General features: G+C 39.9%; 1 long non-coding RNA gene across 2 annotated transcripts; it reads left to right on the top strand.

The window, feature by feature from the left end:
* Positions 1-14,276: 14,276 nt before the first annotated feature.
* LOC106728569 lies at positions 14,277-22,888 on the top strand. 2 transcript variants are annotated; one of them, XR_001364823.2, is made up of 3 exons: positions 14,277-14,490; positions 16,630-16,734; positions 22,657-22,888. It is a non-coding gene; the product is annotated as an uncharacterized LOC106728569 (long non-coding RNA). The 2 variants fall into 2 exon arrangements; XR_004326668.1 differs by lacking the exon at positions 14,277-14,490 and adding an exon at positions 14,817-14,909.
* The last annotated feature ends 208 nt before the right edge of the window (positions 22,889-23,096 follow it).

The raw sequence follows: 23,096 nt of genomic DNA, 5'->3' as shown, positions 1-23,096 counted from the left end.
TGTTCTCCTAATCACAAGGATAATTTCATCCTCTTCCTTTCCTCTGTGCCAGGGTGGCTCAAACTGCAGTCGGTTAGAGGATAACTCAGTTGTCCCCTCTGCATGAATCTTTGGAACCCATATTTGGCACAGGGCTATAGACATTTGTATTTGTTCCTTGAGGGCAAATTAAACAGTACAAACACGACATTATAAACTGTGTAGCTTTGAACCAAACATAGGATCTGATTTCAGGGCCGATGCTGTAGCACATGTTTTCCATTGAGTCATTTGAGGTCCCACCTGCCCCTGTTTGCACGAAGCCCAGCACTTCCCTCTCTGAGTGGTGTTACTTGCTTCTGTTCTTGTTCAGTGGTCGAATGCGGGAACATTGTTCCTGCACATTCTATGGGTTATTTTCTGGTGCTGCAGGGACCACTGCACAGGCCACGACAGTGACGCACACTTGGGCTTCCCAACTCCTGTTCACACAGGCTTGGGCAAGGGCCCCAAGCATGATTGGTGCCAGGGGCCTGGGTCAGGCCCATGTCCAGCCTCAGCTGCTTAAACCTTTAGGCATTGGTGTTGAACCTGGTCCTTTAACCAGAGAACTTTGCTCACAGAGGGTTCCCTTTTGGTTCTTTCCTGCTGATGGGTCTCTGTTGGAACTGATACAGGGAAAAATGTGAGGCAAGAGGATGGCCGTGTCCCAGGTCTTGGATGAGCCCCTGGGATGTGCGTCACCAAGTGTGGGTCCTTAGCTTCTCACAGGAAAGAATTCAAGAGTGAGCCACAGTTGAGTAAGGCTAAATTTATTTAGAGAGATACATACTCCATAGACAGAGTGTGGGCTGTTTCAGAAGGCAAGAGAAAGGCCAGGAGGTGTGGGGGTTGGGTGCTCAGTTTAAAGTAGTTACACTCCATAGGCAGAGTGCCGGCCACCTCAATCAGAAGAGCGAGTGGCCATGAGGGGTGGGGCTGTTAGTTTTTATGGGCGTGGGAGCTTCGTATGCTACCAAGTGGGAGGATTATTCCAACTACTCTGGAGAAGGTGCTGGGATTCCCAAGAATCCAACATCCAACCCCTGGCCTCTCTTTTTCAGGACTGAACTGCAAGGCCAGACCCACAGCATTTTGGGCTTTTTACTCCATCTTGGAGAAACAACGGTTAAGGGACAAATGAGTTGTGGGGTCCATCAGAGGAGAAATTCTACTCCTTCTCTGGGACCCCTGCCAGCATCCCCCAAACCATCCCAAACTCTGTTTATCTTTCTCTTTTTTCTAATAATCCTACATTACTCAAAATTTTTAATTCACACTGATTTCTAGATAATCTTTTATTTTTTATTGAAGTATAGTAAGTTACAATGTGTCAATTTCTGGTGTACAGCACAATGTCCCAGTCATGCATATATACATACACATATATTCATTTTCATATTCTTTTTCATTAAAGGTTATTACAAGATATTTAATATAGTTCCCTATGCTATATAGAAGAAATTTTTTAAAATCTATTTTTATATATAGTGGTTAACATTTGTAAATCTCAAACTGCCAAATTTATCCCTTCCCACCCTCTTTTCCCTGGTAACTGTAAGATTGTTTACTGTGTCTGTGAGTTTCTTTCGGTTTTGTAGATGAGTTCATTAGTGTCCTTTTTTTCTTTTTCTTTTTCTTTTAGATTCCACAAATGAGTGATATCCTATGGTATTTTTCTTTCTGTTTCTGGCTTACTTCACTTAGAATAACCTAGATAATTTTCATGTCTTGCCTGCCGCCTGTGATCTCTTTGCTCCATCTTGTGCTGAACCATATTTAAAAGCTATCACTAACCCACTAACCCACATAACAGATTTGTACTGAAGGTTTGAGAGGGCAATAGCCAGGGTGGGGAATAGGGTGAGGCGAGTGAGGCACTTACCTTGGGAGCAACATTTAAAGTGTCCCCCCAAAACCTGTTCATCAAGGTAAATAATATTTTAATACAATATTTGAAAAGATCAAAATTAATGCAAAAATTCACAGTAAACAAAAATATCAAAAATTAAAAAAAATTTATTGATTTATAATCATTTTACAATGTTGTGTCAAATTCCAGTGTAGAGAACAATTTTTCAGTCATACATGAACATATATATATTCATTGTCACATTTTTTTCTCTGTGAGCTACCATCAGATCTTGTGTATATTTCCCTGTGCTGTACAGTGTAATCTTGTTTATCTATTTTACAGTTTTGAAATCCCATCTATCCCTCAAAATTTTAAATAAAGACAAGATCAGTTGTAAGACTGAATATTAGCCATCTACGTAATTCTCCACATTTTTTGCCATTTTCTGCCACCAGAAATCTCTCTCTGGTTGGCTTGATCCCCAGCACCCCCATACCCAACTCAGGATTAATGGGGGGCCATTTGTGGGCTTCTCATACAGATTTTTCAATCAGTCCTACTGTGTTCAGCTTTACCTGCACCGCTATCTTTGGGGATCACTGATTCTCCAGTTGCTGAGCCTTTCTGGGTATCTGTGCTCACTGGCCCACATGTATGTACCCTGTAGTCATCTGCCCTTTAACTTTCTCTGGTCTGCCAAATTAATTACCACTTGTCCATCTGCTTTAAGCTTCCAAAATATGGACATGGTCTGTTATCTACTCTTATCTCCATTCTCTTTGTAATTATGCTTTTTAAAAAAATTCCTTGCCTGATGTTTTAGTGGAGGGAGGAATGAGAGCAAAGAAAGGAGCAGAGGTTCAATCCTTCATGATTAATTGCAAGAACATTCTTTGTTTCAATAGCGCCATTCTTTCACTTTTTTCTAGTCTCTCCTTGAGCTTTTACATAGATGTTGGAACGTCCGGATTTTTTTCCCCATGTTCCTCAGTGTCTCTTCCTCACTTTATGAAGTCTCGTTTCTGTGTTTTATACTTTGAGAGAATCCCTTGGCTGGATCTTCAACTCACATATTCATTCTTTAGCTGTGGCCATCCTGCTACTGATTTTTTTTTTAAACACTGCAGCTGGTGTTATTCTCCGAGGAGCCTCTTTTCATATGAGGCAAATACAGACATTCAGAAAAAGAATTAAACTCCCATGTGCCATGGAACAATGTTTTCCCATGCAGAATCCTGCTGCTGGTCCCAGGAGAGAGGGACAAGAATTAGAGGTTTGTATCCACCATCTTCAGGCTGCAGAGGTAACTGTGTGATGACTGGAGGTGGTTAAACCAATGGCACGTGGATCCTCTTTGCTGCAGTAACAGATGACCCCCAGTCCTCTGTGGTTTGCAACAGCAAAGGTTCATTTCTGTCCCCTGTGGCTCTGCTGGACTCTGCTCCATAAGTCTTCTTTATTTGGGATACAGGCTGAAGGAGCAGCCCTTATTTTCAACATGCTGTTCTCATGGCAAAAGGCTTCTCTTTAAATGTGGAAGGAGTCATATCCATTTCCAGTCTATTGGCCAAAGCAAGTTACACGGCCAAGCCTTAGGTCAAGAGCACAGGGCTGTATATTTCTCCTCTCAGAGGAGTGACTAAGTCTATGGAAATGGACAGGAAGGGCAATTCTTTCATAGGAAGGGAGAGTGAAGAGTTGAGACCAGTATTATGATCTACCCACCACCCCAGTTCTATATTCCTGGAGCCTAAGAAACATCAAACTACTTCCCATCCTTAGGAGAAGGAAGGATTGAGAAAGCAAATGTATAGAATACTGTTATAGTCTCTCTCTCTTTTTTTAATTTGGTGAGGGGGGTAATTAGGTTTATGTATTTATTTTTTAATGGAGGTACTGGGAATTGAACCCAGGACTTCGTGCATGCTAAGCACCTGCTCTACCACTGAGCTATACCCTCTCCCCTCCCTGCCCAGAATACTGTCATAGTCTCTTAAAACAAGAATAGAAAAGTCAAGAACACAGGATGTGGGTAGACTTAACATCTCTTCCTCCATTTTTCTCTTTGGGTTTTGTTTTTTTTTTAACTTTTGAAGTATAGTCAGTTACAATGTGTCAGTTTCTGGTGTACAGCACAATGTCCCAGTTATGCATATACATACATAGATTCCTTTTCATGTTCTTTTTCATTACATTCTTCTCTTTGGAAGTTAAGAAGGCGTGGACGGCAAAGTCACAGCTGTCAAAGAGTGTGGCCTTTCTGCTATTGATTTTTTTTTCTGCTATTGATTTTTAATCTCAACAGTTCGACTTTTTAACTTCCTAGTTCTCAAATTGCTTCATTTAATAACTTCCAGTTTGTATTTGTTCTCACTGGAAGTTGGAAGTGGGTGGGATGTGTTGCTGGTGAGGTACCTGGGAAGTCGGAGTACAGAGTGTGATTACTCCGTATTCCCTGTGGATGGCTTCCAGGTGGCCCACCCCTCAGGGTCTTGTTTCCTCCTGAGGGAGAGGAATATATTCCTCTCTCCCTCTGTTCTGGCTGATGTTCTAGCTACAGTTCTCCATTTTAGTCTAATCTAGCATGATATCTTTTAGCAAGTTCTCTCTTTCTATTCTACCAGCCATTCACTTTCTAATTTTGGAGCATAGTTATCAATTTATTTACAATGTATTTCCTATTGTTTCTATGTGTATAGTTTGTAGGAGGGTAGACCCCAGTATCTATAGGTCTACCATCTTGTAATCAGTACTGGATATTTATTCTGTAGCAAATCCCCTTGGAGTGATGACCAAAAAGATATTTGAAAACAGTCTTGTGATTCTCAATCTATGGATCAAAGAAGCAAAAAGTAGTTTAACCAATATATCCTGCTTTACTAGTTTGTTACAAAATTAGATTACACTCCTGTCAGCATTTAGATTAAGCTATTTTTTACTTCCACCCTGCGTATTAGAATGTGTTCTTTTTCTTCCTCCGAGATCCTTTTTCCATGATGATCGTTAACAGTTCTGTAGTATTTACTTTGGGCCAGACATTCTTCTAAGTGCTTTATATAGATAGTAGCTTGTAGTAACTTCAGACTCCTCAGGGAAGCTTTTTAAGTGTAAGGGGTTAGTGCTTGTTATTATTGTCTTGAGGTGAACAAAATCTAAAAGCCTGCTCATTCTGCCAGATTCCTGGTGTGTGTGTGTGTGTGTGTGTGTGTGTGTGTGTGTGTGTGTGTGTGTGTGTGTTTTGACTGTTGTTGCTCTTACTCACATATGGGTTGCTGGTGAATTTCAGGCTGCCTAATGATTTTGCTCCTTGTCTACTGATAAATGGCCTGTAGAAAACCTGTCAATGAGAGTATCACAGCCTCTTGGACAGTGGTTGGTTAAGAGGTGGACACATGGCCCAGGGTGGGCTCATCAGAGCCAAAGACACTTATTTTGGGGATTTTAATGGAAATGGAGAGAATGAAGTCTTTGTGTCTCCACCATGGCTCCCAAACCTGTAGACTATAGGTCTGTTGACTGCACTGGCCTCCACTTGGAGAAAACCTACCAGAGCATAGAGCCAACACAGAGGAAAGGAAAGCCAGTCATGGAGGGAGAGAGAGAGACTGAGTCCTGATGATATTGTTTGAACCCTGTGACCCAGCCACATCTGAGGTCAGACTGCTCCTGACTTTTCAAATTGTAGAAACCAATAAATGTCTTTTTCTTGTTTGAAAAGTACTTTGAATGGACTTTCTGTTATACGTGTACAAAGAATCCTAAATAATGTAGGGGGTAAGGCAGTGATACAGTCTGTAGGCTAGAACACCCGGGCACCTGTGGTCTGGGTCCAAGAGATAGTGACTTAGAACAATGTGCCAGCCCGTGAGTGGCGTTCTCCCCAGGCAGCCTAGGATCTATGTAAGTGAGTTTGGATGTGGATTTCTTGCTCTCTTCCTAGGGTCCTTTTCCAGACGGGACCTTCTCCTCTCAGGGGTGGCGACCTGGCATCTCCTGTTTTTTTTCCTATTTCTAGAACCTCTTGGGGTGAGTCAGTTAGTTGAAAACCCACTGCATCTGGGTGTGGGAAGACCCCCCCGTGACTGAGCTTATATTTTCACTTTGACTCATGATTTAATATTTCCTTTTTCCTCTCATGTGTAATTGGAAGTAGAAATTCTCTGTTGTTTTTTTTTTTTTTTTTTTCCTGGAGAACTGCTTTTGGGGGGTGGGGGTGTTGAGTTTTGTTCTGCTGCCTGCTGAGTTTGGGAGGGGTGGCAAGACAGTTCTGTCCACCAGGTCACCTAGAGGAGATACTTTAGGTCTCCTTGATTTAGTGTCTCCCATTCAATTTGCATGCGTTCACAGGTAACATTCCAAGTCTTTCCATCACTAGATAGGGCATCTGTCTACTGGTCAGCTAGTTTATGTTACTTTATAGTAACATTTGTTATCTTTTCCATAGTTCCTGGCACATGGAAGCATTTTTGTGAGGCGCAGCAATACTTAGCCGATATGTTTGAGGTGGGGTGTATTTTAAGTGTGGTCTTCTATATCTCCCTTTCACAAATCCACTCTAAAGCATCCATCTATGAGCAGTTGTGGTCTCCACCTAGCATCCAAAAGTGGCATGTAAAGCCGGTGACATTGTTAAGGTTTTACCAATTCATGTTTCAAAAATGTCAACTCCTGCTCGGGTCAGCATCAGCAAAATTTTTTTTTTTAATTCAGTGATTTATTTTTATAAAAGAATAGTTTTTTTTTTAAGATAAACTTTACATTTTAGAATAGTTTTAGATTTACAGGGAGATTGTGCAAAGAGTACAGAGGTTTTTGTTGTCAAGATTTTGACGTTTGTTGGAAAACTTTGTAATTGGGAGTTCTCTCTTGAGTTATTTGGTGGTGGCTGCGCACTTTTGGATACTGACTAAGCTGACTCTTTCACACGGTGGCTTGATCTCAGTCTCTCTTTCATAATCAGAGTGGATTATATCAAGAAATCCTTATGTTGAAGAATCATTTCCCCCTCATTATATTTGTGCAGATGTGGTCACTTTCTGGTTTCAGGTGGGATACGCCTCTACACAGTTGGTGAATTAACCGATCAACACAAATAGGTCTTTAAGGTTCCGCCTCTCAGTCTTTGAGGGTAATACGAAGGTATACAACTTAGGAATATTACTTTGGAGGATATATACAGACAAAGGGTCGGTGTTAGCAAGGTTTGTGTGTCCATTTTGGGTATCACAATTGGATCTGACTTTCTCAGCCACCTTATACTCAAATGGCCGTATTTTATAACAAAAACATACAATTGAATATTTTATTGTACATTAAAATATTTTCTTCTTTTGTTATTCATCAAGTTATATGATTTGATGATCTTTTTTGTTTTATTGTGAAGTGATTTTTTTCCCTTTTTCAGTTTTATTAGGTAGAATTATTACAGTTTGACCGCATATATACATTATATTGCATGTAACTACATATATACAATATACTGCATAAATTTTTTTTAGTTTACCTATATGTACTGATCGTTGTTTCTAAGAACAGATTAGAGCTTTAATTTTTATAAACTTACAGTTATCAAAAGAATAAAGCCAACTACGTAATAAGAATCAACAGAATGTGATAATCCAGTCATAAAGGACAGTCAAATGCAGTTATACATATTCAAGAAATCAGACATCTAAGTTATAAATAATAAGCAGTTCATTTGTGTCCTTATTTTTCTTTTTTTTTTAGATTCCACATATAGGTGATATCATATGGCATTTTTCTTTCTCTTTCTGTTCCACTTGTGAAGTGATTTTACATCAACTTTAATAAGGTATCATTTATGTACAATAAAATGCATTTATCGTAAATATACATTCCCATGAGTTTCGACCTTATATCTCTGACCATGAAAATATATGCAACATTTTCATTACCCCACAGTGTTCTTTTGTGCCCAACACCAGTCAGCCTCCTTGGCCCCAGGCAACCACTGGTTTGCTTTCTGTCACCATGGGTTGAATTTGTCTTTTCTAGAGTCATATAAATGGTATCATATATACTCTTTTGTTTAGGTGGCTTTTTCTACTCAGCATAATGTCTTTGTGATTTATCTACTTTATTATGGGTATCAGTAGTTCATTCCTTTTTGAAAACTTTGTATTTTGAAATATTTAAAATATTCACAGGAAATTGCAAAGGTCGGACAAAGAAGTCCCATGTGCATCTTAACGTTGACTACAGTACAAGATCGAAACCTGGAAACTGACTCTGGTACCATGGGTGTGTATAGTTCTATGCCATTTTTCATGCGTGTGGATTTGTGTAACCACCGTTGCAAGTGAGATGCAAAACAATTCGATTAACTGAAAGATCTCCCTGGTTTCACATTCTCTCTTCTCCCCTCAACATCCCTGACCCTTGGCATTGACTAATTTGTTCTCCATCTCTGTAATTTTGTCATTTCTAGAATATTATGTAAATGGAGTCATAGTATGTGGCCTTTTGTGATTGGCTTTTTTTTTCATTCAGCATGATGTTCTTGCATATAGTGGAATCATGTTTTTTAATCTACTGTGCCAATCCCCTTGGCCTCCTCTGACTCTGGTTGGTGGTGGGAGGGTGGTGGTATCCTGTTATTGCTGGGTGGAGATGGAAGTTTATGATCTCTGTGTGATCTCTCCCCTGACATTTTGGAAGGGAAGCCCCATCAATACCAACTGGGGGTGAAAGTCCTGGATCTCCACCTACTCTTCTCTGAGACCCCCCCAGCAAGGGGCAGTTTAGAGGTGCCTTATTCCAGCCAGGCAAGAATGGAAGTCTGGGCTCCCCGTGTAGCATTTACCGATGGCGTGGTGATGGGGCTATGATTCTTTCCATGGTGTTTGGCTAGGATAGAGTGATTACATCTAAAAGTTTTCTGTCTTGCAGGTTTGCTCCTTTCCTCTTCCTTTTCCCAGAGGGATTTCTTGAGGATTATTTTGTTTGTGCCCACTGGTGTTCCCAGGTTGGCAGCTTCTCCAGCACCCAGATATACAAGGCAAAAAGAAAACCCAGGGAGCTCATTGCCATGTTGTTCCCGAGGTCCTAAGTTCCCTACCTGGTCTACCTTCTTATCTCTACCTTTTAGAGTCTTCTTATGTTTGTTATATATATAATGTCCATAGTTTTTAGCTGTACTTAGGAAGTATAGGAGGAAGTGTATCTATTTCATCTTCACTTCATCCCTTTGCTTTTGTTTCTGTTTTTTTGCTGAGTAATGGTCCATTGTGTTGCAGTACCACATTTGTTTGTCTAATTACCTGTTGATGCACATTTGGATTGTTTCCAGTTTTTGGCTTTATGAATAATGCTGCTTTGAATATGATTTACCACTTCTAAGAATATACATCACCAAGTCTTTGTGTGAACACATTTTCATTTCTCTTGGATAAAAACCTAGCGGTGGAATTGCTGAGTCATATGGTAATTATAACTTTATAAGAAATTGTCAAACTGTTTTCCAAAGTAGTTGCACCATTTTACTTTCCCAACACCAGTGCTCTTCATCCTCACCAACACTTGGTATTGACAGTCTTTTAAGTTTTAGTCATTCTCGTTTTAATTTGCTTTTTTCTGGTGACTGATGTTGTTGAACATCCTTTCATGTGTCTATTTGCCATTTGTATATCTTTGGTAATGTGTCTGTTAAAATATTTGGCCTATTTTGTTTTATTGGGTTGTCTGTCTTCTTATTATGGGGTTGTAAAAGTTCTTTGTATATTCTGGATACAAGTCGTTTATTAGATATATGTTTTACAGATATTTTCTACTAGTCTGTGGCTTGTCTCTTCATTGTCTTAACGGTGTCTTTTGAATAAAACAAGTTTTACATTTTGATGAAATCTGATGAAGTCTTATCAATTTTTTTCTTTTGTAGTTGATTTTTTTTTGATCCTACCTAAGAAAACTTTACCCAAGCCAGAATAAAGAAAAAATTCTCGTATATTTATGTCTGAAAGTGTTACAGTTTCAATTTTTATATTGCAGTTTATAATTTATTTTGAGTTATCTTTGTATATGGTATGAGGTAAGGGTTGAGATCCGTTCTTTTGTATATGGTTACCCAATTATTTCAGCATCTTTTGTTGAAAAGACTAATCTTTTGTTGAAAAGACTGTCCTAAATTACCTCTGAACCTTTGCTGATCAGTTGACCTTATATGTGTGGGTCTATATCTGCACTCTATTCCATTGATTTGTCTACTATGCCAATATCGTACTGCTAATAATATATAATACTGTTTCATATATTAATATATATTAATATGTAATAGTAGAGTAGCTTAGCTTTATAGTTAGCTAGTTCCGTAGTAAGTCTTGAAGGTTCAGGTAGTTTAAGTCCTCCAACTTTGTTCTTATTTTTCCAAATTGTTTTGGATATTCTAGATACTTTACATTTCTATTTTATTTGAGATTCGGTGTGTCCATTTCTACAAAATAGCTGTCTGGTACTGCGTTAATCTATAGATCAATTTAGGGAGAACTGACATCTTTTTTTTTAAACTTCTTTTATTGAGTTATAGTCATTTTACAATGTTGTGTCAAATTCCAGTGTAGAGCACAATTTTTCAGTTATACGTGAACATACATATATTCATTGCCACATTTTTTTTTCGCTGTGAGCTACCACAAGATCTTGTATATATTTCCCTGTGCTATACCGTATAATCTTGTTGATCTATTCTACATATGCTTGTCTAGGAAGAACTGACATCTTAACATCTTAACTATATTGAGTCTTCGGATCTGTGAACATGGTATATACCTCTCCATTTATTTAGGTGTTCTTTAATATTTCTCACAATGTTTGTAGATTTAAATTTTCAGTTTTGGTCATGTCTTGTAATTCTGAGACCAGTTTTCCCTCCTTCCTTCCTCACTTCCTCTGGTCCTCTTTATCTCTGTCTTCCTTGCCTCCTCTCTCCCTTCTCTCCTCCCTTTGTTCATTTATCCCTTCCTTCCTTTTAGTCTTTCATTCTTTTTTCCTTTTTAAATTCAGCCATATAGTACATATTTTGAATCCTGTGGCCATTTCATGAAGTTTATTGAAACTTGAAATCTGTTCTGTAGATAAATACAATTGAGTAACCTTGGAATAGAGTTAGCTAGAGGTTGCAGCCAAGCACACAGCACTCCTGTGTAGAGAGGCAGTACAGGACAGGCATGAAGAGTACAGGCTATGGATCCAGACCTTCTGTATTTGCAATCCTGGCTTCACCCTTACTAGATGTGTGACTCAGGAAAGTTATTTCATCTTCTTTGTGCTTCAACTTCTTTATTTGTAAAATTATAAAAATTCTGGAGGAGCCAGAGCAGTATAATAAACAGGGGAGAGGAAGGAAGGGAAAAAGAATGAAGAAAATATTTGAAGACGCAGCCCACTACGTCCATTTTCCTTTTTGCAGAGTTTCTGAGTCTCAGTCAAGCCTGAGCAGGGGGAAAGGGTATAAGCTTTGAATTAGATGAAAATGCAAATTTGATAATAGATTAGACTAGACATTTTAATATCTGAAGTTATCATTATTCCAACAACCAAAGTGACACAAAAAGCTATAGAAACTTAAATGCTAATTAAGCAGGTCTATTCAGTTTGTAAAAATTTATTGGACTGTATACACATATGTGTACTTTTCTATATGTACCTTATATTTCAATAAAAATTTAACAGAAAGCCACAGGTTGTAATATAATCAAGAGGTATAGAAGGGAGATATTAAACAGCAAGTCCTAGGACAGTGGAGAGTTAAAAATAAAGAGTTTTTTTTTATGTGCCTATTGGCCATTTGTATGTCTTCACTGGAGAAATGTTTGGGTCTTTGGCCCATTTTTGGATTGGGTTGTTTGGCTTTTTGTTATTAAGTTGTATGAGCTGTTTATATATTCTGGAAGTTAAGCCCTTGTCAGTTGCATCATTTGCAAATATTTTCTCCCATTCTGTAGGTTGTCTTTTTTGCTTTATTTATGGCTTCTTTTGCTCTGCAAAAGCTTATAAGTTTAATTAGGTCCTATTTGTTTATTTCTATTGCCTCAGTAGACTGCCCTAGGAAAACACTGCTACAATTTGTATTAGAGAATGTTTTGCCTATGTTCTCTTCAGGGAGGTTTATGGTGTCTTGTCTTAAGTTTTTAGGCTATTTTGGGTTTATTTTTGTGTATGGTATGAGGGAGTGTTCTAATTTCATTGAGTTACATGCAGCTGTCAAGCTCTCCCAACACCACTTGGCAAAGAGACCTTTTCTCCATTGTATATTCTTGCCTCCTTTGTCAAAGATTAATTGACAATATCATTAGTTATCAGAGAAATGCAAATCAAAACTACAATAAGGTATCACCTCAACCGGGGGCCATTGTTAGAAAGTCTACAAACAATAAATGCTAGAGAGGGTGTGGAGAATGGGGAACCCTTCTGCAATGTTGGTGGGAATGTAGTTTGGTGCAGCCATTATGGAATATAGTAGGGAGATTCCTTAAAAAACTGAAAATAGATTTACCCTATGATCTAGCAATTCCATTCCTAGGTATATACCCAGAGAAAACTAATTCAAAAAGACAATGTGCACTCCATTGTTCATAGCATGGAGATGGTCATTCTAAGTGAAGTAAGACAGAAAGAAAAATACCATATGGTATCACTTATTTGTGGAATCTAAAAAAAAAAAAAGAGAGAGAGAGAGGACACAGATGAACTTATTTACAAAACAGAGACAGAATTGCAGACATAGAAAGCAAACTTATGGTTATTGGGGGGAAAGTGGCGATGGGAAGAGATAAATTGAGAGTTTGGGATTTGTAGTTACTAACTACTATATATAAAATAGATAAACAACAAGGTCCTACTGTACAGCACAGGGAACTATATTCAATACCTTGTAATGGCCTATAATGAAAAAGAGTATGAAAAGGAATATATATATGTAAATGAATCACTATATCACTATGCTATATATATGAAACACAACATTGTAAATCAACTAGACTTCAATTAAACAAAGAGAGATTTTATGATTGTGCCCTACTAAGTTCTGCCCATTCATACCAGTGGCAGGTTGATTATTATCTGACCTTCTGTTGCATCCACAGTCTGGCATAACCAGGGAAACACTAGGTATGTGTGCCTTGCTGGGAAATTTTATTGTGAAATTAATGGAAAGGGTTTCAAACTGGGGAGTGACATTTTGGGACACTCACCGTAGTTTCTTTTTAAATTTTTAAAATTATTTAATTTATTTTTTTAAAGCTTTTTTTTGGGGGGGGTGGTAATTAGGTTTAATTATTTAAAATTTTTTTTTGGCAGGGGGAGGTAATTAGGTTTATTTATTTATTTTTTAATAGAGGTACTGGGGATTGAACCCAGGACCTCAGGCATGCGAATCACACTAACCCTACCCCAATTGAGTTTCTGTGTCAATAGATTGGAGGAGACCAGTGGATTGGGCAGGGCAGTCACGAGGCTGTCATGTAAGTTCAGGTTGGATTAGGGCACTGCATGGGGTTGGGGATTAACATTACCTTGGCACCCCCAGACCCTACATCTCCACTGAGGATCCCTGGACACAATTATCTGCTGGGTATCAACATTTAGATATTAGAAGGCACCTCTGTCTCAACACGTTCAATCTGAACTCATTATCTTCCTCCCCAACCCTGATCCCGTTCCAATGTTCCCAATGTCTGTGAATCAGTTTCTTTGTGTACTAGTTATGCAAGCCAGAATCTCGGAGTCACTTTTACCTCCTCCAACCCTTCTCAAGCCCTGTTGATTTTCTCCCTTAAATGCCTCTCAGATCCTTTATTTTCTCTGCCTCTCCACCATCTTTCCCCCTGTTGAAGCTGTCTGGGCTATTGCAGCAGGATCCTAATATGTCCGCCTTTGCCCAACTACTCCGACCTGCATCCGATTCACTCACCACACTAAAGTCGATTGATCTGAATTATTCAGGATTCTCATGGCTGGATCCATTCTGGTGCCTCTAGTTGAATGGCCCCGCTCTCAGCATACAGATGGTATCTGAGGGCATCGGAAGAGATGAACGTGGCCAAGGATGGTTATGTGAAGATGACCACAGACAGAATCCTGGGGGCACTGGCTGCACCTAGTTGCTAGATCTAGAAATAGCCAGGATGCTTGTGATCCAATCCAGTCTCATCCACCCAAAAGGGAGTGTCCAGAATATTTGGCCAAATCAAGAAGTCTGCCCCTTCTCCACTGTGGTTTTTTTTTTTTTTTTTTTCTCCCTCTTTTTCTCCTCTAAGCTTTATTACTGTAAGGCTTAGCGGCTCTGAGTCACCCAAGGACTCGCTCATCTATCAGTCTGTTTCCATCCCCAGGTTTCTGGGAATTTGATCTCCCTCTATCCACAGTTGACAAGAAGAGCCAGGTTGACATCCTTTTCCTGGGTGTGGTTGATTGCTTTAGAGATAAGCACCTGACTGGGGCTGACTAATTATTCCTGAGAACTTGGAAGTAAAGGCTGAGACTTCAGCTTGGACTGATGAGATAAGGAGGGGTTCCTGTGTCCCCCGGAAGTGCTCTGGTCCCTGGTTCCAGCCTTGTCTCAGCCTGATTTTGAGGCTCAGCCATCTCTGCTGTTGAGTTCTGTGAGTAACCAAAGGTTTCTTAAAATACAATTTCCTTCACAAATTTAAGCTGGCTTAAGTGGGTTTCTGTTACAGGGACTCAAAATACTCCTTGATGACTCTCAGAGAACACTGTTTAAATTCCTTTTTATATGCGTAAAGACAGCCTGCCGCTAGCCATAAAATTGTTTTTTTCTTCCTGGAGAAAAAACTAGAGATGACAGACTACATATTAAACAAATAACCACAAAGTTCTACCCTCTTTGCAAAAGATAAATGTTGCAACGAAGGAAGAACTTCACTGTTTGCAGAATTCCTACTTGAGCTCTTTGACCATAAGTCCTCTTCAGCTTTGCTTACTTAAATTTTATTGCTATTCAAGAATTAGGGGGGAAGGAGGTTGCCCTTGAACCTGCCTGCTTGTTTTTCCTGAGCCCAAGGTAGGTAGCCCTTCAGGAAGGTGGAGCATCAGAAATCCTCAAAGGTGTGAAAAAAAAATTTATCTCAGCTGTGGAGGGTTAAAACTTGCATGGACATTATTTGAATATCTCTTAGCTGTGATTTAGCTTGGGGATGAAGGGGAGAACGTTAGAAAAGCCTTCCACGTGTGTCTGTCCCTCTCTGCGTCCTGAAATTAAGCCTAGCTTATTGAGATTTTCTTGTTTTTTGGCAAAGACCTAAAGAAACTGGGGTTGGGACTCGTTGTGGGGTTCGCTTTCCTGGAGGCTTGCTGGGGCTGAGGAGGTGGTCTTAGAAGGATGGAGGGGTGCTGGTTGGGGGGAGGCTGTTGGAGGGGTGTTGCGGCAGGGGCATGGGGGAGTCTTCCCTGTCTCCCCCTTGCTAGTCTTTCTGCTGTGGGAGGCAGCTGAGTTCCCGTTCTCCTTTTTTATTTGGTGGGGGAGGGGAGTAATTAGGTACTGGGGATCAAACCCAGGACCTCATGCATGCTAGGCAGGCACTCTACCACTGAGCTGCACCCTCTCGCCTTGAGTTCCCTTACACTACAGCCCATAGTTGCTTGGAAGTACAGTTGGGAGAAACTTTGTTAGCTTTTCAATTGTATTCCTCATTTATTTCTTAATGTTCTTGTCCTTTGCATCAGATGGTAGGGTTTTTAAGATTATGCTCTGACGCGGTTTTAGAAAATGTCCACAAAGTCTTTGACATTCTGTCCACTGAAAGGTGGTGGTGGTGGGGTCTATGTTCTTCCCTCGCCTGGAACCTGGGCAGATTTGTAACTCACTTGTAATCAACAGAGTGTGATGGAAATGATGGATATGTGAATTCTGAGACCAGGTCGGAATAAATGCTTGCCCTTCAGCCTTGTTTCTGAAGTCTGAGCCCAGGTGGCAGGGAGAGGCCACGTGTAGGTGCTGTGGTCAGTAGCTCCAGCAGGGGGCTCAGCAGACAGCCCACATCAGACACCAGAGTAGGGAGTGAAGGCGTCTCCACGTGAGTCCAGCCTCTAGCAGTTGGGCCTTCCAGCCCTGGAGGCTTCCCAACGGAGGCCCCAGAGGTCGTGCAACAGAGACCGGCCTTTTCTGCTGGCCCCATCTGGATTTCTGACCCCCAGAATCTGGGAGCAAATTAAGATGTTTGTTTTAAACCTTTACATTTTGGGTTAACCTGTTCTAAAGCAATAATAATCAGTAAAACACACTCCTCAGCTGAGCCTCCCACCCGTCTCTGTTCAATTAGAAGCTCGGAGGGCAGTAACTGAGAACTCATGATCCCCGTGGGCCCACCGGCTCCCAAGAAGGAAAAAAAATGGAGGAGCCGAGTCAAGGGTTCCTTTTTATTCTTCCCCTAATTACCAGTGAGATTTCTCATTGCCCCAAGACCTGGACCTTTACATGGATGAAGCTTCCTCATCAAAGAAACATCAGGAGAAGGGACAAGTGTTCACCTCTTTCAAGAGGGTATTTTAAAGGGTTTATTCTACATCTTTCCTCCCCCTCGAACTATTTCAGTTTACGTCTTTTATTTCCTTTCATTTTCTTTTATTGTCATAATATAAATTATAATAAAGTTAAAAGAATAAGTTATAATAAATTTGTTATATAATTTAAAAGTTATAAAACTTAGTTATAATAAAAGAATAAAAATCCTTAGTTATAATAAAAGAATAAAAATCCTTTTATTTGTTTTGTCTCATTTTAGGGTTTCTCTTCAAATGTCTCATGTTCCTTGGCTATCTCTTCCCACATGTGTGCGGAATTACAACTCTGGAAGCTGTGAGTATGCGGGCCTCATACAGGGAAATCGGTACGTGAAAGGGCTCTGTTGTTGGGTTTACCCTCACCTGCTAGTTAGAGCAAGAAGGGCTTTTCTCTGGAGCGGTTTCATTCTGCAGAAAAGGACTGTCCCGTCTCCTGCTTCAGTAGTCTGAGCTGCTCGCAAATCTAGGAGCAGGTTAGGGAAGGACTGAGGTCCCCACCACTTGGTGTCAAGGTTCACTTAATCTCCCTGTGTTCAGTGCCGTACCTCGCCCAACTCCCTCTACTCAGACTGGTCTCCCCAAGCCTGGAACCTCTCATTTCTTCATAAGATGAGCCTCCTGTCTCTCGCAGTGTGGAAGGTGCCAGCCTGCAAATGTGGGATACATGGGGGTTTAGTGGTCTGGTCCCTCAGTAACACACTTCCAAGTACCTCCTCATTTTAGCTTCCTGTCTCACCTACAGTTTTTGTGTTACCTTGAATCTCCAAGGGCTAAACCTTTCCAGGTTCTGTGAGGTTTAATTGGCTCATTTCCCAGTGGGCATCCCTCTTCAAGTTAGGAAGAATAAATTGCCCAAAGTTACACATGGAACTCAGGCTCCACCTCAGGTTTGTCCATCCTCAAAGCTCCATATTTCTTGTTTTATAAAACCAGAATAAAGCCTGATAATCTTAATTTCAGAATATGGATGCAGGATCCCTAAATGTTAACAAACTCAATTTACCACAATATGGAAAAATCTATACAAGGCAGGCAACTCAGGTCCTTCAAATGCCCAGAAGAAAAGATGAAGAGAGACCTACCAAGACACTTCATCATGAAATTTCAGAACACTGGGGAGAAGAGATTTAAAAACTTTGAGCTGTTTGTATATTCTGGAAGTTAAACCCTCATCAGTTGCATCATTTGCAAATATTTTCACCCAGTCCGTAGGTTGTCTTTTCAGTTTGTTTATGGTTTCCTTTGCTGTGCAAAGCTTGTAAGTTTAACTGGATCCCATTTGTTTATTTTTGCTTTTATTTCTATTACCTTGGCAGACTGACCTAGGAAAACATTGCTGGGATTTATGTCAGAGAATGCCTGTATTCTCTTCTAGGAGATTTATGGTGTCCTATCTTATGTTTAAATCTTTAAGCCATTTTGAATTTATTTTTGTGTATGGTGTAAGGGAGTATTCTAACTTAATTGATTTACAAAACAGAAATAGACTCATAGACATAGAAAACAAACTTATGGTTGCCAAAGGGGAAAGAGAGGGGAGGGATAAATTAGGAGTTTGGGATTTGTAGATACTACTACATATAAAATAGATAAATAATAATTTTATGCTGTGTAGCACAGGGAACTACATTCAATATCTTATAATAACCTGTAATGAAAAAATATGAAAAAGAATATGTATATACATATAACTGAATCACTATGCTGTACACCGGAAACTAACATAACATTGTAAATCAGCTATACTTAAAAAATTTTTTTTGAGGGGTGAGGTAATTAAGTTTCTTTATATATTTTTAATTAATTTTTCTTTTCATTTATTTATTTATTTATTTATTTATTTATTTATTTATTTATTTATTTATTTATTTATTTATTTATTTTTTAGTGGAGGTCCTGGGGATTGAATCCAGGACCTTGTGCATGCTAAGCACACACTCTACCACTAAGCTATACCCTCCCCACTCAACTATACTTTCTAATTAAAAAAATCTTTGAGAGAGAAAAAGAGAGATGGAGATCGGGAATCAGATTTGGCTCTGCATTTGTTGATGAATAACACTGGAAGTAAGAAGACAATAGAGCAATCCCTTCAAAATTCTGAAGCAGAATGATTTCCAACCTAGAATTCTCCACCCAGCTCAATTATCAACCCAACATGAGGGTAAATAAAGACACTTTCAGGTATACAAGATTGCAAAGCATTTCCCTCCCATGCATCCTTTCTGAAGAAGCTCCTGGAGGCTGTGCTGTAAACCAAGAGGAAGGCATGGAATACAACATACAGGAATCTGACACAGGAGAAAAGTAAAGGGAATCCTCAGGGTGAGGGTGATGGGAGATTCCAGGATGACAGCTGTATGCTAGATGCAGAAGGAAACAAATTCAGATTGCAGTAGTGCAACTCCAGAGAGAGACAGGTTGCGGGCTGCCGCCCCCATGAACCCCACTACCGTCATACAAACTTCCTTTGGTATAATTTTTAAAAATTTTTATCTTTTGATTTATAATGTGTTAGTTTCTGGTGTACAGCATAGTGATTCAGTTACACACACATACTCTTTTTCATTGCAGGTTACTATAAGCCATTGAATATAATTCTCTGGGCTATACAGTAGGAACTTGTTGTTTTATCTATTCTGTACATAGTAGTTTGTATCAGTCAATCCCAAACTTCCAGTTTATCCCTCCCTCCCCTCTCCCCTCCCCCAACTCCAGTAACCATGAGTTTGTTTTCTATGTCTATGAGTCTGTTTCTGTTTTGTAAATTAGTCATTTGTGTCATTTTTTAAGATTCTACATATAGATGATATCATATGATGTTTGTCTTTCTCTGACTTAATTCACTTAGTATGATGATCTCCAGGTCCATCCACGTTGCTGCCAATGACATTATTTCATTCCTTTCTATGGCCGAGTAGTGTTCCATTGTATATATATACCACATTTTCTTTATCCATTCATCTGTCAATGGACATTTAGGTTGCTTCTGTGTCTTGGCTATTGTAGAAAAGCGCTGCTATGAATGTTAGGGTGCACCATCCTGCAAACTTCTAAATCAAGGATAAAATGCCCAGAGAGTCTGGCCCAGATTTTTCTCTGTACTTCATCCACATGCTGATCACTCCTGCATGTCCTGCTGCCTGATCTGCTGTGCATACTGTCTAGAAATGTTCTGCTTTGACCTCTTCTAGGACTTGGAGGGAAAGTCATGGTCAGGAGAAAATCCAGAGCAGCCTTTCCCTCTGACTGTCTCCTGGCCGAACACCTGCAACCTGGCCTGTGCCACAGTGCTGCCACATGTCTCAACTGTGCTGACCCTGATGCCCTGTGTTACTCATCATCTTACTCAATGATTTTCCCATAAAAGGCTCTTACAAATGCCCAAGGAAGCTGCAGCCAGACCATGACCCAGAGACATTTCAGCTTATCTTCTCTTTCAACAGTGGCAGCATTGCCCTTTCCTTACCCTTCTTGACTGGTGCTCGCCACTCAGATTTTCAAAACTGAGTACTATTTCAGGATGCATATATAGGTGGAAAACTGAAAGGAAAAATGGGACCAATCACCATGAGAGTGACACAGTGGTTAGCACGGGGGGGTGTAGAGGAGATGGCAATTGAGGAGGAGTAAACAGAGGCTTTGAAAGGACTGGCTATGTTTTATCTCTCACACTGGGTAGATGACTGTTTGCTCTATTACTACATTTAAGTTGCACAAATGATTTTTATTGTCCCTTTTATTTGAATGACGCATTTCACAACAAACCACTTAAAAATCAGGTGATGTTACTGAATAAGCGAGGAAATGAATGGGGATGTGCTGAACTGAGAGATGTTCATCTAGAATCTTTGAACAATGAAAACACCTGCAAAGAGAAAGGAGAGGAAGGGACATGTGTGTCTGGCTCGTACTGTTGCAGGGAACAGAGACTTGCTTAATTTAACTCAAAAAATGAGAGGGAGGTTGTTCTAAGCCTACATGTGGCATAAACTGAAGGATAAAACTTAGAAACCTTTTCACTCTTCCTACAGGCATCTCTGTGTCTGCCTGCTCTGTCCCCTATTGGCTATATAGTAAACCTCCCCCGAGTTCTTTGGCGTAAAACAGCAGTCATCATTTATTTATTGGCTCATAAGTCTGTGATTTGGGAAGGGATTGGCAGGAACAGCTCATGTCTGCTCCATGAAGTGTTGGCTGGGTCAGCTGGCCTGGGGCTGGAGGATGTGGATGGCTTTACCCATATGTGTGGCTTCTCAGCTTAGGTGTCTAGAACAGCTAGGGGCTGGCTGGACCAATCTCTCCAGCAGGGCTTCTTTACCTGGTGACTCAAGGCTCCAAGAGAAGTAAAGCAGAAGCTGTCAGGCCCCTTAAGCACTAGGTCCAGAACTGGCACTGTGTTACTTCTGCTGCATTTTGTTGGCCAAAGTTAGTTCATACTATGGGAGGAGAAATAGACTTCACCTCTTGATGGGTAGGTAGTGTGGTGCTTACAGAGATGGGAAGAACACTGCAGACTTTTTTTTTTTTTTTTTTTTTTTTTTGCCAGAGGGAAGTAATTAGGTTTACTTATTTTTCTTGATGGAAGTACTGGGGACTGAACCCAGGACCTCGTGCGTGCTAGGCACGCACTCTACCACTGAGCTACACCCTCCCCCAACTTGGGGGCTATTTTTGGAAACAATTTGCCATATCTTTTCTCCCACCACATACTTTTGATTTGCATATAATTTTAGTTTGCTGGTGCCTTACCTCCACTCATGTTTTTATGTCACCTCCACTTTATTGCTAACTAGCAAATTCTTTTTGTGTTTTTAGGTTCAAATTCTTAAGAACTGTTTGGTTCCGTTCATCTCTTTACCTCATGCCAGTGGTCAAAGCCTATTATATTTTTCTCAAGTTTTTACTTTGAAAAACGTTAAGCTTTCAGAATAGTTGCATAAATAATATACCGAATGCCTATAGATGCTTCACTTAGAGTTACAAATTCTAACATTTCTACATTTGCTTTACCACACTTTCTCTCTGAGTATATGTATGCAGTTAATTGAAGACATCATGATGTTTTTGCCTTTAAATACTTTAGTATATATCTCCTGAGAACAAGGACATTCTCTTACATAACCACAGTCAAATGATCACAGCCAAGTAGTTAACAATTATATACAACTATAATCTAATTTACTACCATATTCGTATTTCCACAATTGCCCCAATAATGTCCTTTATATATGATTTTTGGGGATCCAGTATTCAAGTTATGATCACACACAGAAATTAGCTGTCATTGTCTCCCTCACGTCCTTGAGTTTAGACAAGTTCTCTGGCCACTTTTCATCTTTTATGACATTGACTTTTTGGAGACTCTAGGCCAGTTGTTTTTGCACAGTGTCTTTCAAGTTGGATTTGCCTGATTATTTCCTCATGATTAGATTCAGCTTAAACCTTTTTGGTAAGAATACTACATAGGTGATGTTGTGTGGCTAGCCAGTGGATTGGCTGCTCTTAGACAGTTGCTGGCCAGTTGCCTATTTGTGCTCACCCCCTCCCTCACCCGCTCCCCCATCATTCCCCAGGCTCCTTAGTCTAGAGGCTTCTGTGTAAGTGTGGCCAATAGAAGAGGATGGCGGATGATTGGAGAACTGAAGAGGAAAGACTAGGGTATTTCCCCCTCTTACTCTCTTCCTATGAGGTCCTTGACTGTGGCTGCTTCTCTTCTATGAATTCTGCTGTTCCCCCCACAACAGACTCTTCCTCTATGGTTCCAGCTCCCTGGAAATTTCCCTCCTTGGTTCTGCCTCCTTCCAGCTGGCCCCAACCTCTGTGCTCAAATCAAACCTCCTTCTCCGGTTATCCCTTCAGCCCTAGGGCAGCAGCTGCTTCTGGCTGTTGCTAACCTCCAGTTGCCTCACCATCCTGTGTTTGGGCTCTCAGCTTTTCCATTTCCTGTGTAACCAATTTCCTTTATTTGCTTTGAAAAACCCAGGGTGTTGTCTGCTTTCCTGACTAAACCCTGGCTAATACAGGCACGGCGTCTAATCCCAGTGACCTGTGGGATGGGGTTACACAGTATAAACTAAAGCAGCATTAGCAGCAGGGGCTATAAGAGGCGAAATTCCTTTAGAAAGAGTAAGCACTGCAGGTCTCCTCCCTGTTACACAGAAAGGAAATGTACGAAATGTAACATCTCTGGGTGGTAGAATTTTGGATGATTTTTATATTCTTTTTTCTTCTTTTTGTTTATCCAGATTACCTACATTTTCTCCAGAGGACATGGACTGTTTTGGCGTGAAGAAAAATATCTGGCATGCCATATTTAGTAAACAAATGAGAGACTGTTAAACATGTTGTGCAGAATAAGATATATCAGAGGGTATGAAAGTGGCTAATCCCTGTAAGAGTGCTTTGGCTCCCAAATTTTTTTCTTCAGCTTTATTGAAGTATGATTGACAAATAAAATTGTAATATATTTAAAGTGTACACTGTGACGGTATATATACGTATACATTGTGAAATGATTCTCACAATTGAGTTAATTAACACATCCATCATCTTACATATTTACCATTTATCTATTTATTTTTGATGCAAACACTTAAGTTCTACTTTCTTAGCAAATTTCAACTATACAATGCAGTATTATCAACTATAGTCACCATGTTGTACAATAGATCTTCAGACGTTATTC

This window comes from Camelus ferus, chromosome 16 (assembly GCF_009834535.1).
Source record: "Camelus ferus isolate YT-003-E chromosome 16, BCGSAC_Cfer_1.0, whole genome shotgun sequence".
Lineage (NCBI taxonomy): Eukaryota > Metazoa > Chordata > Mammalia > Artiodactyla > Camelidae > Camelus > Camelus ferus.
The sequence above is the reverse complement of the archived record's forward strand: the minus strand, read 5'-3'. Positions and strand labels throughout refer to the sequence as shown.